This window comes from Astatotilapia calliptera, chromosome 6 (assembly GCF_900246225.1).
Source record: "Astatotilapia calliptera chromosome 6, fAstCal1.2, whole genome shotgun sequence".
NCBI classification, from domain to species: Eukaryota; Metazoa; Chordata; class Actinopteri; order Cichliformes; family Cichlidae; genus Astatotilapia; species Astatotilapia calliptera.
This window is the reverse complement of record NC_039307.1, coordinates 25,144,737-25,163,532: the sequence shown is the minus strand read 5'-3', so window position 1 is coordinate 25,163,532 and position 18,796 is coordinate 25,144,737. Positions and strand designations below refer to the sequence as shown.

The 18,796-nt window shown below is 40.1% G+C and overlaps 1 protein-coding gene and 1 long non-coding RNA gene across 8 annotated transcripts in view; one reads left to right on the top strand and one right to left on the bottom strand.

Moving 5' to 3' along the window:
* The window catches only part of inpp4b (inositol polyphosphate-4-phosphatase type II B), a 191,560-nt gene that overhangs the window by 91,003 nt on the left and 81,761 nt on the right, over positions 1-18,796 (top strand). The window lies entirely within an intron of this gene.
* Positions 16,051-16,476, bottom strand: LOC113024342 (uncharacterized). The gene is made up of 2 exons (XR_003272649.1): positions 16,348-16,476; positions 16,051-16,240 (listed from the first exon to the last, which is right to left on the bottom strand). It is a non-coding gene; the product is annotated as an uncharacterized LOC113024342 (long non-coding RNA).

Below are 18,796 nucleotides of genomic sequence, written 5' to 3'. Positions count from 1 at the left end.
GCATGCTTGTTCATTTTCCATAATGTATGTTCGCTGCGCAATGCGGGATGCAGTAATGTTTTTGCCACTTAGAGGCGGCAGAACAAGCTGTAAACACAATATTGACAAATTACCACCGTGTGCATTTAGGCAATGTGTTAGTTATTAGTTTTAGCAGCTTATTTGCACATTCAGGCACTGCAGAGAAATTTTTAGCACATTTTAATATGCGCCCTCGGTTTCCGTCTGGCTCACGAACATCCAGTGTTACGTCACGTGTCATTTATACTCAGTTGTTGCTCGGTTTTGGGTTACAACCAAAAGAAATACCGGTATTGTTTTCTTGAACTGACTGCCAGATTCCTTTATGACCTTTACCCACACAGAATGTGGAGCCACTACAATAACTAATCACCATCATGTTTGAGTTCTTAATTACCTGCTGATTGCAAACAGAGATGCATTGATTGCATACCTCTGATATTTATCAGAACAGCTCACCATGTAAAATTACTACATGGTGAGCTGTTTACCGGCGGTTTATCCGTGAAATGCCATTGGGCGTTTAGCCTTGTTCGTTCGGACTCAGTGGACACATTCGTCGGCTTGTATTCTCGCTCTATCACATCTCTGCAAGCTCTGTAGACATTTAATTTGAAAAAATAACTGGATAACAATTGCTAAGTAACTACTAGCTGTACTTGTTTGTCCCTTCAGTGTAAAGTTCATCTCAGACAGATTGTATGTAGCCTGGTTTCAGCAGGGATGAACAATGAAGCCACTGTACAAGAGGAGCTGCAAAGATGTCAGTGCTGCAGAGGTCTCTCAATAATGCATGTTATATATACACAGAGGAAGAAAGATGATTATTGCATAAACATGCAATTGCCCAATTAGTGACAGAGTCTTCATACTGTTATTTCAGCAATAGTTTGGCCCTTGCTCTTGTTCTGTTGCCCTCTCAGTCTCTCACACTGTAGTTCCCCTTTTGCACTTCTTGTTATCACTAAAACTTTATGCACTCAGTAGGAGAGGCACTCTCTGACCCAGTTCTAGAGCACAGTTTGAGATTTGATTTTGATAAGAATTTGTATGCTTGTGTTAGTGTGTGCGTGCCTGTGTGTACGTGTGTATTGGAGATTTACCATGGCGAGGCTACATTATCACAGACCAGTGCTTTTGCTGCCTGGCTTCATGGCTTATTCATCCATTCCCATTAGATAGGGCCTTTCTTTATTGTCCCACCAGCACCAGTTTAGCCTGCTATCATTATAATATCATTTTACCACCCCAGAGTCCTTTGTATTATGCTGTCCCAATTCTCATGCTTTTCCACAGACAGCCAACTCTCCTTTACACTGTATCCCCCGTGGCTGATTGTATCGGAGCCTGACCTAAGAGTCTAAAGATCAACTGTCTGATCCAGTTATACTGGAGAAAAATTGTGGCTCTTGCTGGAGCCGTGAGTATGGTCACACTCGTGCGTGTCTGCTTTTGTATTTTTCACACGTTAATCTTGCCCTCCTTTGTTGCACACACCCACATATATGCTGTCACTCTCTTAGCATCGGCATGAGATGCTCAGCTCCAAACAGATGAATATTCATCTATTTTTAAAAATGTAAATGGAATCGAATGAGGTGTGTGATTTTTTTTCCTACCGTAAAAATGTCTTTATTTATGGCTTCTTTGTTTTATCAGTGCAGCAGTGAATGGAAGAACATATGTACTGAAGCGGTTAGAGGAGACTAAAGGACACTTAAGGCTATGGCATTTGAGTGAACGGCTGGTGGGAAATGTTTTATCTGTAGTCTGCACATGGAGAGGAAAAGAACTGTTGGAAGCAAGTTGGTGTGTGTGTGTGATGAATCATCCAGGAATGCGTTTAATGTATCACCTCATGCGCACACAAACACAGACTGTATGTTCTAGTTAATATTATTAACACGCAGAAGATATTTAAAGGTGGGTGGGGGCAATTTGGGGCTAAAATAAATGCACACAAGACTTCCTCATTTTTACTCCTTCAACACTAAAGCTGGTTTATTCGCTGCACATTGTTCTGCATAATATGTGAGCTCCCCCAGGAATTAGGGCTCATGGGCTGAATATGAGAATAATAAACTCGGCTAGTGCAGCTCAGCGGCATTATAATGCAACTGAGTGAAAAACTGTTAAATATGTATATAAAGTTTACACGGGAGTCTGTGCAGTCCGCTGAACTCAACCAAGTACAGGTTTACTGCTTCCACAGGAAAGAGGAGGCTGATCAAAAGCACTTGAATAATCGATCATCAACTAGTGTGAGCGCCTCTGTAAAAGCACAAGTTGTGGTAGTTTACTGGTCTGTACGATTCAGGTGTGTGTTGAATGAAGCAGTCTTCCTAGAACTTGATGTCCCATTTAATTCAACCCAAGGTCAGGCCATGCAGCGCTTAGAAGAACCCAAGTGCTACAGGCGTCAGCCACCATGTTAAAAGTTCATGAGAGTGCAATGAGAAAAAAAGACTGAACAAGTAAGGCTTGTTTTGAAGTACAGCTCATGTGTGCAAAGTTGCATCTGAACAAACCACAAAAACAATGACGAGACGAGCAGACAAGACCAAAGTGGAGACGTGTGGCCACAATACACAGCAACCTGTTTGTTGAAAACCAGCAAGCAGCAAAAACGCCTCATACCAAAATGTCAAAGGTAGTCATTGAGGGTTGGTCTTGCATTTGGTTTGCAGCCATATGACCTGAGCACCTTGCAGTTATTGGGTCGACCTATCTGTCAAACAGTCTAAAGCGACGATCGTAGTTAGGTCATAAAATAGGATAATGATCCAAGCACAGCAGAAACTCTACAACAGAATGGCTAAAAATCAAAGAATGAAGGTGTTGCAACAGTCAAAGTGTGGACCTCAGCCTGACCAAAACGCTGTGGTTGACCTTAAGAGAACTGTGCATAAATAAATACCCACAAGCCTCAATGAAGCAATCTTGTGAAGAAGAGATGGCCAAAATTTCTCAAGAGCCATGTGTGAGACTGATTAAGTCATTCAAAAAATGATTAACTTAGCTAATTGCTACTAAAGGTGCTTCTTCAAGCTGCACTTAGTTTTTCACAGGACTGCATAGAATCCTGTGAAAAACAGGAAAATATTTTTTTTCACCTTGCTTTAATTATTCGGTCATGACTTATTAACAATGCCCATAAAGTGTAACGGTACATCAGGGATACCCTAAGCTTACTATAGAGCTCTTAGGCTAAAATTGATATTGAACAAGGCAATCGTGTTGTGGTAGCTCAAGGTCAGTCATTCCTCAGGTTCTTCCTGTACATCATGTCTTTGCAACATAACACTAATAGGTGAAAGAAAAGGAAAAATTAGATGCGGCGTGAAGAGCCAAAGATGGAGGAGAGAGATTTAATAAGTCTGGCCCAATGTGGTTCTGAGGCATGCTAGGGGCACAGCTCATGCCAAGAAATAATGGGATAATAATGAAGACAATATGGTGGGAAAAAGAGGCGAAGGCAGTAAGTACATAAAATCATGTCTGGCAGGTTTCTGTTTGTTTTTTTTAATGCCATCCTCTTTTCTTTTCTTTTTTTTTGCCTTAAATTGTAGTGTGCAATAATTCAAACCCCCTGCTGGGGCACTGAACACAGAGCTATGCAATCTGCCCCTTTGCTCCATCTCCGATGTTTCACACATGCCTCGGAGGACATTCTTGTCTGCCTTCCATTATAATAACTTTGGCAATTTGAATGCATATAATGTCTTTAAAAAAATCAAATGTTTCACCCATTGAAATAATGCTGTATGCTGCTTCCTAAACAATATAAGATTAGGGCTGTGCGATATGACCAAAATCTCATATCCCGATATAAGACATCTAGCCTCCCGATAACGATATAAATCACAAAAATTTTGTACGTGGAGTCGGGTGTTTTAACCGATGCATGAAACGATAAATTTTTAGACATAAGTTGTAACGGCCGCCGTTTTCTTTGTGAGCATTTATTACGCGACGTGCTGCAGGGAAAAGCCTGTTCTAACGTTTGAGTCTAAGGTTTATTTTTTAGCAACTGACGGCTCTTTTTTGCTTCTCATCTGTAAACTCTCTGCATACTCGTTCACGTGATTCAGTTTATTTTGAAAAGTCTCAACAGGATCTTGAGCTTTATTGTGAAAGGTGTATATGGAAAATAAACAAGCGGACACGCGATGGTTTTACCGTTGTTGTTGCTAACGACAACGCATAAAAACAGGCGCTTGTCCGTCAGTAGTGTGGTTATATTAAATATAAGAGAAAGAGAGAACTTTAAGAAATTAATATAGCCACTACAGTGACCATCAAAACAATGAAAAAATATTGCCGTAAACAGTTTATTTTGCGACACCACGAAACAAACGATAGACGTTTTTATATCGTCATCCGATATAAATCGTTATATCGAACAGCCCTATATAAGATTATAGACTGAATAAATGTACACCTTATAAATATGTCAAATTAAAAATAACACACAACACTACCACTATGTGTAATATACATGTGTATTTCCATTCAAGTGATGTTGAGTGTAAGTGCACACGCATGTATAAGTTCTCATCCTAACCCGTTGTGGTAGATGGACCCCCCCCCCCCCGAGCCTGGTTCTGCTGCTGGAGGTTCCTTCCTTGTAAAAGGGAGTTTTTCCTTCCCACTGTCGCCAAAGCCCTTGCTTACAGGGAGTCATATGATTGTTGGGGTTTTCTCTGTTGTGTTATTGTAGGTTCTACCTGTATAAATAAAATTGAAATTGAAATGTTGCGTGATACACTCTGGAAATCCCGTTTCAGATCTTTCCTTCCAAGAGCGTCCTTGAATGTGATACTGCATGATTAAATATAATTGTTAATTAATTATATAATAATTAAATGATTAAATAAGCACAAGGGTTGCACGTGTACAAAAGCCCTACTTATCAGGACGACTTTTGACTTTTGCCATCCAGCTTCATTTATAAAGCCCTGCACATCCACACGGTTGTTATTCTGTTATTCTGGATAATAACGTCTCTGCTCAAGGTAGGGCTAGGAAGAGCTACACCAGTGTTTACATGATATCATGAAGTGATAAGTCACGGTACAGAGATGTAAACTCTAATGAGCCAAAGTAATTAATATGTATGGGTGAATAATACCTGGGAAATGGCCTTTTAGCTATATTATAATAAGCAGGATTTTATTTGGATTCCCAGACTGTACAAATCCCTCAACTCGTATGTTTAAAACATGTTTCGTCCATCGTTGCGCGCTCCTGTTGCCAAGATAACGCTGCTGCCGGATTTGTTTTGGTGTCTGATTCCTCTAACCTTGGGAAATCTCTAGAGTCACCAGCTCATCACCGTAACAAGCGTCTCAACAAACAAGGGTAACACACATCTGTTGGACTTGTGTTTGTCCAATCATGCATGCTGCATATCCACTGTGACATGTATCTTCCATTAGCATAACAAGAAGCTCGTGTTGACTCATAATGTTGACACTGTTTGTAGTAAACTGCGAGTTAGGCTACACTGCGGGGATGTACTGCTCGGGTGCTTTTCTATTGTTTTGTTCACCCACATTTACATAAGTGGCCACTCAGGTCTGGACACAAAAAGAGTCGGGATATGAGCGTGGATTTGTTGTTTTAGGCAAACGTGTAATCCCACAAATACAGAAACACAAACACACCACAATGGCTAGTGGATATGTGTCCAAATCCTCCATTTAATAGTCTCTATGTTTTTATGATGAAGGCTGACTGTAACTTTGCAAAGTCTAAACTGAGCCTAGCTGCTGTAGGTCAAGGTCAAATATTTATCTGGTAGCCTTAATCCAGTAAGAGTAAACTACACATTTTATTTATGTACAGTGGGTTGTTTTCTTTTAATTTTCACTTGTGAGAAAGAGGGTGAGAGGGAAAGCTATAAGTTAATTGTAAAGAAAGACATATAAATATATTGTATATATGTGTGGATGTGTGTGTGTAGGGCTGGGGGGTTGGACTGGGGGTTCTTTGCCTATCTCCCTTTTGTGTACATGAAAGAAAGGAAGCACAGAGAATCTATTATTACTATTGTATACAGACCACTGTTTGCATAAATGTCTCATTTCTATGCTGCTCCATATTAATCTGAAGTTATATATTTCTGGGAGACGTATAACACCATGCCCAGTGTCTTTTGAACACACTGGGAAGAAGCCTAGGCAGAATGATAACGCCCTGCCCGGTCTATATCAATGACCTGTGTCAATACTGCTCTTAAATCCCTTTCATTTACAGCGAATGGGGAAGCAAGCTGTGTGCTGCCTGCCATTACTGTATCTGAAAGCTAGTTTTTGATAGCAGAGTTATGGCTGACCTTTCTTAGCGTGCTTTTTCATACAGACTTGTAGTATCTTGGGGAGAGTTATCCTGAGACTGACTGTTGTTATGACCTCAGTCTGCTTCTTAGAGTGTGTGACTGTAAATACTGCATTTTTCTTTTTTGAGTGTGTTAAATGTGACTTTATTGAGCTTTAAATTGGAATCCCGGTGGTCCAGTGACCATGTTGGAATGGCTGAAAAGCATTTTTAATTCTTCTGTGGAAATTTTAATTGGTTTAAAATGTGTCTATTTTCATCCTTTCATAGTGTTTGTAAAGTTTAGCTTATTTCATATTCCATTTTTATTCTGTACCATCTGTTTAATGTTTGTTCTTTGTTAAGCATAGCGCACTTTCCCAGCATTCATTTTAATACGATGTGACATGCGCTGATTAAATGTGTTTGCCACCGGCAGAGCTTTTTGCAAACAGTATCTGGCTGTGAGCTTTTTGGCTTTTTCATGAACTGAAAGCCAGAAAGACTATCAATAAAACCCATATACAATCTTTACCATCATATATTGCACATGTTTTTTTACTCTTGAGAGTCACGTGAACAAAACGAGTGGTCAAATGCAATCAGTGCTCTGTCGCTAAGCAACTCCCTAAACCCAGTGAGATGCGAATTAACACATTTGCCTCATTCAAAACAGAAACTGATATTTGTTGATGAACACTTTCATTGTTCACTTATGCTGCACTTTGAACAGCCAGCAGTGAGTTAAACAGAAAATGAATACCTGAAAGAATTTATAGAGACCAGGGAGAGGACATCAGATGAGTGGTGGCTCTGTACTGAAACCTGAACAAACAGCACCTTCTCATTCTAGGTCATCAATGATCTCATAGATATTTGCAAGGTGTCTTTATCAGTGTCATGACACAGCTCATCTGGTCATGGCAATAGTGAGACTAGTTTAAACTCTCAAATTACCATACTTTTCCTTTGTTTGTCATTTGTGTGTCTCTGAAACACAACACAACAGGAGAGGACTTTGAGGGGACGGTACACCTGCTGCTTGGTTTATGGTTTTTTGTCAGACTCGGGGAGCATGCTGTTGGTTTGTGTGGAGCCTTTCCCCTCATTGCCGGGTTTCAAAAATGGCGATTTTCATTTTTGCGAAGGTGTCTCATCAAGTGACACCACTGACTGGCCAATCAGATGCATGCAGTCTGCTGATGTCACATTTACGCATAATCTCAGATCGCTTGGAACTTCGTCCAAGCAGATGTTAAAAATGGTACCTGGTACGACGTGCTACCACCGAATGGAAAATCGCAAGTGTGCTCTATATTGTCAAAGTGCCATATATTGATTAAAATATCAAAACGCATTTGACCTCAAAGTCAACATATCGGTCTGAAGGTCAAAGTGATAATAATGCTACACAGACCTATGAAAGTATGTTTCCTACTGCTGTTGTTGGCACTGACAACATCTAGGGATGTAGGAGATGATATATGGTGAGTCTAAATAATTTAGTTAACTTTACGTTACTTTGGACCTCTGATCTCTTTTTCAAGGTCACATAAGGTTAAACTTTCAGAAAATGCTTGCCAGTTCTGCCAGTTATTAAAATAAGGGCTTCACTAGAGCAAGTAGTGCATTTGTTTGTACTGCACTGCAAGCTTCTTAAAGTATGTTTAAAAAGAACAGAGAAGCTAAATTAATATATAAAAAATGCAGTTCTATTCTTTCAAAGTAAAAACTGCCCAGAAAGTGAGCAGCTTTGTACTTTCAGAGTTTATTTTGTTGGATTTTTTGTTATTTTTGGATGTGTGTGTGTTTTGTTATAACTTTGACTGTTTTTCATTTTTATATATCTTTTGGTCGGGCAGCACTGTGGTTAGCACTGTTGCATCACAGCAAGAAGGTCCTGAGTTCAATTCCAGCATCAGGCTGGGATGTTTGGAGTTTGCATGTTCTCCCCATGTTTGCGTCGGTTCACTCTGGGTACTCCGCCTTCCTCCCACAGTCCAAAGAGATGCAGTTTGTGGGGATAGGTTAACTGGAAACTCTAAATTGCCCAAGTGTGAATGGTTGTGAAAAGGATAAGCAGTAGAAAATGAATGGATGGATATCTTTTGGTCCTTATTTCACTTATAGTCAGTTTCCTATATTTCCCACTTGTCAAGAAGCAGCCTTGGTTCACCTATGATCCCTTACCTGGAAGCAGCTTAATATGATTACACTACTACAGCTCATCAAATCTAAATAACAGAGATACTTGACCTCCAAACCTGTTGTTTAGTAAAAAACAGTCTGTGTTAAAGTTCACTTCAGCTTTTCCCAGATTTAAATCCAGTCACGCAATATGCAGATGAAGTTGGCATAGCTGGTTTGCTTAGTCATGAGCACCTTCTGGCCTAGCTAACGCATGAAGGTTAATTCTTGACACATACTTTTGTGTTTAACAATCATGCCTAATAATGAAAATAATTGTGGGATGTGGGTTTTCAGATTTGAGTTGAGATCGTTTAATCAAAAGTTATAATTTGGACTGAGTGGCTTTTCTCTAAAAGTCACATCTCACCATTGTTGGTTTAAAATAATATACTAAGGAAGTTTTACTTTAGTCATTTGTGTTATTTCAACTAAATATTGTGCACTAAAAAAGTCACTCCTAAGAAACTGACTGCAGTTTATCTTAAAATATTGAAACAACTCAATGAAAAGCCACTGAGTTAACCACACAATATTTTCCTTAAATAACACAAATGACTCCTAACACAGGTGTATAAAACACGTTGACATAACTTTTTAAGTAAATCCAAAATGAAATAAAAAAAGTTTTTCTTGAGTGTCACGGGATTGTAGCAGAGCTGTGAAGTGAGCAATCAAAAGTCACAATCATCACTGCCGTGCCGAGAGAGGCACCACTGCATCCTCGTCTAAAGCACCTTTTTCAAACTAGTCTAAGAGATGTTAGACACGCCAGAAGAGAGCAAAAACCCTGCAGCTTGTTGCTGTTTATTCTGCTTTACCACCATATGCCAGTTGCAAAGATGAAGCATCGCTAAAGGCTGATGGAACAAATGCCAACACTGGGCACCACTCTTGAGAATCAAACCCAGCTTCACTATTGTCTCCATTCTGCCTCTGTTGCTTTAACTTCACCCCTGCAAAGTCCCCATGGATTACGAGTCTTTCGAGTGCCTTAACCTACATCCCTGCGTGCTTCACTCACCCGTTCCCATCTGTCATCCTGTATGTGTGTGTGTGTGTGTGTGTGTGTGTGTGTGTGTGTGTGTGTGTGTGTGTGTGTGTGTGTGTGAAGAAAAGTGTGGGTGTGCAGGTGTATTTACGTTGTTTTACCACCTTAAACACTCTGCAGAGCCAAGACCTTCCTACCACGTCCCCTATTCAATTCCCTTGCTAGTAAGAGTCAATGGAGCACAAAACACCTATCATTTACTGCCTACCTGTGTCAACATGCCACTGGCACCACCCTCAAGCAACAGTATCTCTTACACTCCATCTGCTTTCCTGTAGCTTACACGCACTCACGATCCTCCCTCCTCTCTAACACACACATGCACAGTGCTGTTTGCATACAGCATCCCCTTCAACCCCTCATTCAAAGCTATATAAGGCTTGTTGTTGCTCCTCTTCCCTGAGGCTGTTATATCAATAGTATAGTCCTTATGGCTTACTTCTAGTAGGGTTCCCAGGACCCTGACATGGAGCACACTGGCGTAAACCTGTTTCAGATTTCCAGTTAACGGTTTGGTAATGATGTAGAAAGAACCAATTCTGTGCCAAGCAGAGCGAGGGATTGCTCTTTTGCCGTTTCTCCTTGTCTCTCTGTGCACAATTTGTATGCATGCATTTCTGGCGTTACCGCTGTCTAATGTTGATGCCCGGGGCTTTGATGCCTTTAAGAGTGTCACCAAGGTCACAAACAGCAGATGTATTGATCAAATGACTTGCATAATCTATTTATCAAGCTACCGGTGCTGTTTTGCAAGTGCCGTTTGGCTCCTTGAAGACATATGTCTTAAAAGACTGTTTCCAAATCACTCAGCCGATGAAAATAGGATAGTAGAAAAGAGATCAAATGCGTGTTGTCAGGATGTGAGATGTCCAAATCCGTCAGACTGGACACTAAAAAGACTTTAACCCGTCTGCTCTCCAGTACAAAGTCTGTGTAATATCAGAATGTCCGACTGAGTCCATGTGTGAGTGTTTCCAGTCAGATAATGCATCTGACATGTGCAGTCTCCTGCTGCCTGACACATGGAAACACAGTCCTACTGAGCATCAGTTTAAATTCTTGATGTTTGGGTTCAACTGATTCCAAAAATGACATATTTTTATGGTTATTAAGTATTGCTTGTTAATTTGAATATGAAAGCATGAAAAAGAATGCCTCTAATATACATATATGCATCCATCCATTCTCTTCCACGTATACAATTCAGGGTTGCGGGGAGGGTGAAGTCTATTCCAGCTACAAACCAATTGTTTAAAATTATAACAATGAATAATAAAGTATTTATTAAAAGTTAGTTAGTTATGAGGGGAAATTTAAAAAAAAATAAGACTGAAGATCATTTTTAGTTTTAAATCTGCTCAGGAGTGAAATTGATTTTAGCCTTTTCTGAATGAAATATCGGTCTTTGTCCCAAGGAAGAGGAAGAGCATTTCTTCTCTTCTTTGTCCGGTCTTTCTTTGATCTAAAGGGTCATTAAGAGCTTCCATGTCTGGGCTGTTAAATTGATTACCATGTCAAAGCGGGGCCTTTCGCTGTGTTTGGGAGGTTTAGTTTCTTATCTGGTCAGCATCCATCCTGACACCTTGAAGGTGAAGTAAGAAGGCCCTTCTGGCACTTTCGTCTTCGTGAGTCTGGCGTTCTCACGTGTTCAAGATGATTCTGTTGGTTTTATGCTGACTTTTGAGTGAACGAAAAGGTGAAACGTTGAGCGTCAGCCGAGTGCTTTAGAAGATATGGAAATCGCTTCCCATTATGCTGTTATTGTATTTATCAGAATGTCCCTGCCGCTGATGTCCTACAGTGTCAAGTGTATTGCTTGAACTAATATTAGCCCGTGTTGTCAAATAATATCAAATCTCCCCAGTGCCATCAGCACCCGTTATCAGTATGTTTAGCGCTGGCCTTAAACAAATCATTTGTTTGGCTTTCTGTACTAGATGTGAGACGATGATAAGTTGTGCTTCTGCACAGTAGCACATTTATCAAAACTAATGAAATGAATAATCAAACCAGCATGGACATCACTTTTTGTGAACTGATTAAGTTGTTTAAAATGTGAAGAATAAATAAAATCTTTTGCTCTGATTTTTTGGCACTTACAGTTTGTCTCTGTTAAAAATTTTGGACCTTTTTTTGTAGTTTTCGATTTGATTTTATGTTTCATGCACAATGAGGAAAGTTACAAAACAGCACCAACCTTTCCACGATGGAGACATGCTTATGGGTCAACAAGGCTGCTGTGTCAAGAAAATTTTAGGTCATTTGCAGGGACAGATTGATAGTTTGAGCTCCTTAACTCCAGAGAATTACACTTTCTTCAAAGTTAATATAAAGCTACAGCCAGCAGCGAGACTCCTGAAGTCATCATACAGTGACTCCAAGAAGTTGTCCCGCCCAGTCCTTGACTCAATCCAGCACACAACCACATCATGATGGTTTCACACAACCAAGAAATAGCATGTTACTTACAGAGTTTTAGAGGCACTGTTCAAACATTTGTTGCATTTGGACAGAGCTGAGGTTGCTGTACCAGCCTGTATGCTAAGCTAAAGACCTCTCTACTCTTATTTAACAGAACACCTAAGGAAACAAGCTTAATAACACTCAAATCACACAAACATTAACACCTCTATCCATCGTCCTCTGTCCTCCAGTTGATTGTGTGCGTATCCTCTCAAAACTGTTGGTCAGCTTCTTTTTATTTGAGATCAAAGGAGTCTGTTTTCCCCCAGGTTTATATCACTTTGTTGAAAAAGAAGTGAATATGTCATTACATTCGAAATGTGACTATGAGATTTTTTTAGATCCATTTGTCACAATTCAACACTTGCTGTTTATTGCGCTTTGCAAATGTAGCGTGATAGCTGGGTTTGACCTCTTACCACTTATGAGCTGATGGTGCTCCACTTACTGAATAAGTGGCTATGAAGGTCATCTGAGCATACAGGGCACTGCACCAGAGGCGGAGCCAGACATTTGAAACACCCGGGGCTTAGCCCAAAGAGTAGTATGCATGTGGGATTTTTTTTTTTTTTTTTTTTTGGGGGGGGGGGTGTAGAAATGACTGAAAGACTAATAGGCTCTGTTCAAAAAAGAATGACTTCATATAGGGAAAAATATATATCACATGTGCAGGACACCTTAAACTAGTTTTTTAATTAAGCAGCAAGGCAGAACAAGGTCAGGGCTGTATCAAGACACGAGGACTAAACCCCAATTCAACCAGACCCAGAACTGATCCAGAATTAAAACAGGACTACAACAGTTCAAAATCAGGACTACTGAGGACTTAACCAAGACAGAACCAGAATCAGAACTAGATGATAGCACTAAAAATCATCATAGACCTGCACTACATTTATTTTTTTAATTCTACCAAAGTCCACTATTTAGATTGAGAAAAGTTTATATAATTATTTAGCCTTGTTGTGCAAACAAGCCTGCAGAACTTAATAAATACAGAATTTGAAAAATAACAAACCTAAAAAGAAACACTAGGTACGAGATACATGAGTACCTATGATACGGTGATACTTTTGGTAAACAACCATTTGACTAACATGTGTGTCTCACCTGCTCTTGTTCATCTGTTCTGTCCTCGTTCTCCTCTCTCTCCCTCTCTGTGCTGACAATCATCAAATATACAGTTGAAACCAGATATTTACTCTTCAGATAAAAACACTTTTTTAATTGTAACATCAAATCAGACTAAATGTTTATTTTTTTAGATTGATAAATATAAAAAACATATTTGTTAACTTTAAGAGTAAAGAGAGAAACTATCTGTATTTCTTAATTGCAAATGGCACCAAATTGTATTCAAACTTGAGCCACATTTATGGAGCTCCACAGTTCTTTTCCTGGTGTTTTGGTTGATATCTCTTGATTTTCCCATGTTAAAGAAACAGGCTCTGTGTTTTGCCTTATATGCATCCACAGGTGTGCCACCAATTTACTCACATGCACTCTACTAACCTATCAGAAGCTTCTTCAGCTCAGAATGGAATCGTCTGGAGTTTTCTTATTAATTAACAATAAATTTAGTGTACATGTACTCCTAAATTTGATGAAAGTGATAAAAATAGCTCTGTCTCTCTTTATTCTGAAATTTAACTAATTCAAAATATATTTCAATATTTATCTAAAACAAAAATTTACTCTAAATTGATGTTGTACAGTAAAAATGTTTTATGTTTTCTCCCTAAAGTGTATGTAAATATCTGGTTACAAATGTGAATATCCTGCTGTGTACTGAAATCCCTCTTGTTTTGCATAGAAATATACTGAACAACATACAAAGCATAATATATAAAATAACATTTACCTGAGTTTTTTCTTTGAAAGAACCCTCGAATGTCCATTCTTATGTTTCAGTACATAACTGAAACCGATTTAGTCGGGGAGGGTAAGAACTGAAAATATGAAATAAACACACGTAAGCTAAGACTCTAAAAAAAATAGCATTTGTTCGGCTTTTCATTTTGCCATTTGTTGATTCACTTGAAGAGCAAGTAACGTAATATTGGTCAAGTGATCAGTTTCATATCAATCTTTCGTGATGCACCGTCATATTTACATTATTTGTACGGTACGAATGATTTGCTTTGGTACCTGCTCAAACTTAAGCTCTCCTTAGTATGGCTGGCTCCGTCTCTCCAACAGCGCACTCACGGGCAGCAGCTGCCCCGCCCCCTCGCTCAGTCGCTTAGTGCCTGAGCTTGGATCATACCAATATCAGGGGGGGATTCACGCACAGTCGTAAATTCCCACAGTGTGCACTATGTGCTTCGAATATTGTGTGTACTTTTTGTTTTATACAGTTGTCAGCCAGGCATCTAGCTATGAAAAAATTACACTCCAAAATACCCCGGGCTTCTGACAAAACAACCCGGGCTTAAGCCCCGTAAGCCACCCCCCCGCTCCGCCCCTGCACTGCACTACCTGCCCACTTCCACTCAACCGTCCTCTCTACCAAATTGTCATTGATCTGCGTTTAGCTTTTCTGTGACTTAACATCGAATACATGCCAGACACACAGCTGACTGACTGGAACTGTTTATAAGAACGTTCACGTCTTAATTGTGACAACATGCTCGTAGTAGACGCAAAATAGAGTTGAAAGCAGGCAGCACATAATGGATATGTGTGCTTCTGTTTGTTGGGTGAGGTGAGGAAATAAGCAAATACAATATTTCTGCCTGTGATTGACACTCAGTGATTGCTCCTTCCTGTTCATATCTGGTCTTAAATTCCATTTTTATTGTTTGGCACATAAAAACTCATTTCTACTTAAGGATAGATTAGTTTTTTCTATAAACATAAGGATTTGCAAAAGCGCGTTGGAAGAATTATTGGTGTTTCGTGCTCGCGGTCTCCTTCGAACAATTTCAGTGTCGAGGGACAAAATCCACTGTCCTTGTTCAAAATGCATTATAAGAAATCTTTAGAAGTCTGAATGAGGAAAATTGAGTGTCCTCAAAAAGGGTGCAAAATTCCTCCCTTGTGTTGCTGTCCCTCTGCTGCGGCTCTGCTGCCCATGAAGCCGCAAAGAGAGAATGTACTTTGGAAACTACTTGCTAAATCTATCTAGCTCACACTTGTGAAGGTTAAGATGCACCACAGAATGCATTTTTGCCCAGAACAAAGGCTGTGGATCGTCCCACGTCAGTGACAATGAAATAGCAGCGTGGGAGTTTTTTTTTTCACTGAAAAGTTTTTGGCAATCAATAATTCTTTCATGTACATATTGGTGGGTCAATGTTGTCTCAAGGGAGACTTAAAATGTGAGTCTATCTTTAGATTAAAGATATCCTCGGGGTGGGAATAGCCAGTAATGCCATTATGGTGCGTGTTTTTCATTTTGTGCTGACACATACTGCTGGGCTTAGCATCAATCCCAGTGTGTTCTTTTAAATGTGATTAAAGCGCATGGTCTCACAGTTTTGTTTATTTTGATGTTTTTTTGTTCTTTCGGTTTCTGCACGCAGTGGAAGTCTGTCAGCTTTTGTCTTTTTCAAGATTATTTTTGGGAGATTTATGCCTTTATTTGGAGTCTGTGAAGAGAAACAGAAAATAAAGGGAAGGAGAGGAGGGGAATCCATCCATCTGTTTATCTGTAGTTGGGGGTGGTGGTGGTGGGAGGCTAAGAAGGGTCTATTCCAGGGTGTCCTCCAAGCTGGGCATGCCCAGAAAACCTCCAGAGGAAGGCACCCAGGAGAAGTCCTGATGCTTGAACCATCTCAGCTGGCTATTTTTGACGCAAAGGAGCAGCAACTCTGAACCCCCATGATGTCTGAGCTCCTCACCTTGAGCCCAAGGAAACTATTTTCAGGTGCCTTATTCAGTCATTTACTACCTAGAATTCACTAGTTTTGGCAGCAAACTGAAGTAATTTAGTAATAATAGTAAGAAGACGAAGCAACAGTGGTAGTGTTGAAAACAGTGGACTTGTCGGTGCAAAATGTGCATGAGGGTGGAGGTGGATGAGTGTTTTAAAGCAAAGAAAAACAACATGAAGGAACCATGAAGAGAAGCTCGGAGGTCATGACACAGCAGCCAGGCAGGAGACCTAGTGAAGTGTCAGCAACAGCTTTATAGTCTGGGAACATCTGCCTCAGGTCTTCCCATTTGGTACTGACAATCTCTGCCCTGCCCACCAGGTACCTGAAACACATCCAGCGGAAATCAGAGTTGAGAGAAAAAGGTGGGGGGTTGTCACAGCTGGAACATCGATTGACTGGCAAATGAAAAACTTCACCTTCTGACTTAACTCTTTTTCACCAAAACGATCCAGAACACCCGCGTTACTGCCGCTGTTGCTGCATCGATCCGCCCGTCCATCTGAAGCTTCATTATGCTGCAACTCATGAACAAAATGCCAAGATACTTAAATTCCTTCGCTCGGGGCATCGTCTCATCCTCTACCCAGAGGGAGCAGTCCACCGTTTTCAGGCGGCAGTAGCAGAATGATGCAGCAAATTGTCTGGCTGAAGAAGGAACTCGGTGCTAAGTGTGATTTGCGACCATTTGGTGTCTTTCTAAAAAATAAAAATTACATCACCCCAAGTCTGTCAGTTTCTTGATGTGTTCTCACATAAACTTCCAGACAGCAGATGTGCTTTAGGGTGTTAAATTCTGTTGAGATAATGCCTCGGCTGGTGGCAATAGTACTTTGTACGCTTAATAGTTTAACTAGTTTACACTGAAGCGTCCCTATAAGCCTTTACTGTAGGGAAATGACCATAATTTGATCTGCTCTAAGGTTTCTTTAGAAACAGAGCTGTAGATATTTACTAAATACTACACTGGCCCATGAATTAATCATTGAGTTTCCTGTGCTTTTCTGATAAACGCTTTCCTATCAAATCGCTTGCAGCTAAAGTTTTTCAAATTCAGTTAAACGTATAGCAATTGTCCCACAACAGTCATTAAGTGCCTACTTGTCAGCCGGAGTCTGGATTGATGTGACTGGCTGAAGAAATGGCATCCATTCTGGATATTTTTCCCCACCTTGCTTCTTCTGTAAAAATAGCTTATCCCAGATGGTTTCTGACAGCAGTTAAGCACTAACATAAAGTAAATGTAGTGTGAAGACAGTTCTCATCATGCAAGAATAGTAGTGTGTGTGTGTGTGTGTGTGTGTGTGTGTGTGTGTGTGTGTGTGTGTGTGTGTGTGTGTGCGTGCGTGCGTGTGTGTGTGTGTGTGTGTGTGTGCGTGCGTGCGTGCGTGCGCGTGTGTGTGTGTGTGTGTGTGTGTGTGTGTGTGTGTGAGAACTGGAACAAATAGGATGTGTTAAAACTCACAAATTGTCTGCAAGTATCAATCTTCCGCTGACGTAGCTCCTGTTCTGCTTACTACAGATGTATTGCATCCGACAAACAGATTAGTTTTCTACTTCAGAATTTTACAGTTTGATCTCATTGATGTATTCCAGTTAATCGGCTTGTTTTCAATAAATGTTTGCCTGCTTCGCCTTTCAAGTTTAAAAAAAACATCCTGAGCCCGAGAGCCGTTAAAATATCCTTAATTCTAACACAGAACTGAATTTTTACAATGGACACAGAGGGTGTTTTACATTAATTTTTCATTCAGACTGAATATATTGCGCATGGTGTAAGTCTCCTTCATCAAGTGAAAACCAGGGCAGTTTTTTTTTCTCAGGGAATAAATTTCAAGTGGTCCAGACATGCCAGAGAGAGTGTGCTCAGTGTAAGTGTCCCCTGGTGATTCTGTCCAGCTCTATGAACAATGCCTGCAGTAGAGTCTTATTGATTGAGTCAGTTCCCCAGTTACAAAATGCCCAATTACTCCGAATCACATGATTGTGTCATTTATCCCTAATGAAAAAAAAAAATCAGCATTAGAACTATGACTTCTAAAGCTGGCATTCTCCATTATTACTGTCTCATGTCCTAACATCTGTCCTTAGTAAAAACTAGCCAGGGCTATATTTAGCCACCGGTCCAGCTTTATATAGGTCAAGAATCCCATCCACACTTCCATTCCTTCACAACAAGGCTGTAGCACATTTGTTGCTGTTGTAGGATCCTTTTTGTATTTTTCTGACTACTTCTATTAACATTCAGCTTTAAGGTGTCCTCAAGAGCTCTTAAAAATGTCTTCTTTTGGCAAAACACAAATAGTTATTTGCGCGTTCTGGTGGGTAATTTAGTTTCTCACTGTTAAAGCAAAACCCCTTGCAAGAGTAAAAGCCATGAGTGTTTTTGCTTCTTTTCTGTGGCTATCAGGTGTTTCCCTCCTTGTGGCATCCCACAGAGAGAAAGCCTGAGAAAAACTGACGCTTTGCTGCTTTGAAGTGTTTTGATGAACTTTCCCCACCCACGGGCTGTTGAATTTAGCGTTATTGTCCTTTTCTTGACTTTGCTCTACAAACCTCTTTCCTTTTTTTTGGTCCACAAGAGAGCGGAAACAGGATTTTTGTTTGGTCAATTTTGCACCTGCGTTCATCCATTTAACCCAAGTTATCTAAACTTGTAGACTTCATGATCTTTGACCATTCGCTTATTTTCAGAGTGATGACAGGTTGAGTAAAAACTATTATGATGCCGCATCTATAGACAAAGACAAAACAATCAGTGTAAATGAGGTAGTGTGTCTCCAGACTGTACACCGGGCTCTGCGTTGCAGTGCAAGCCTATTATAGCAGGGTATAACTGCTCGTTTCACCAAACAAATAAAAAAAAGCAACCATTGCCATC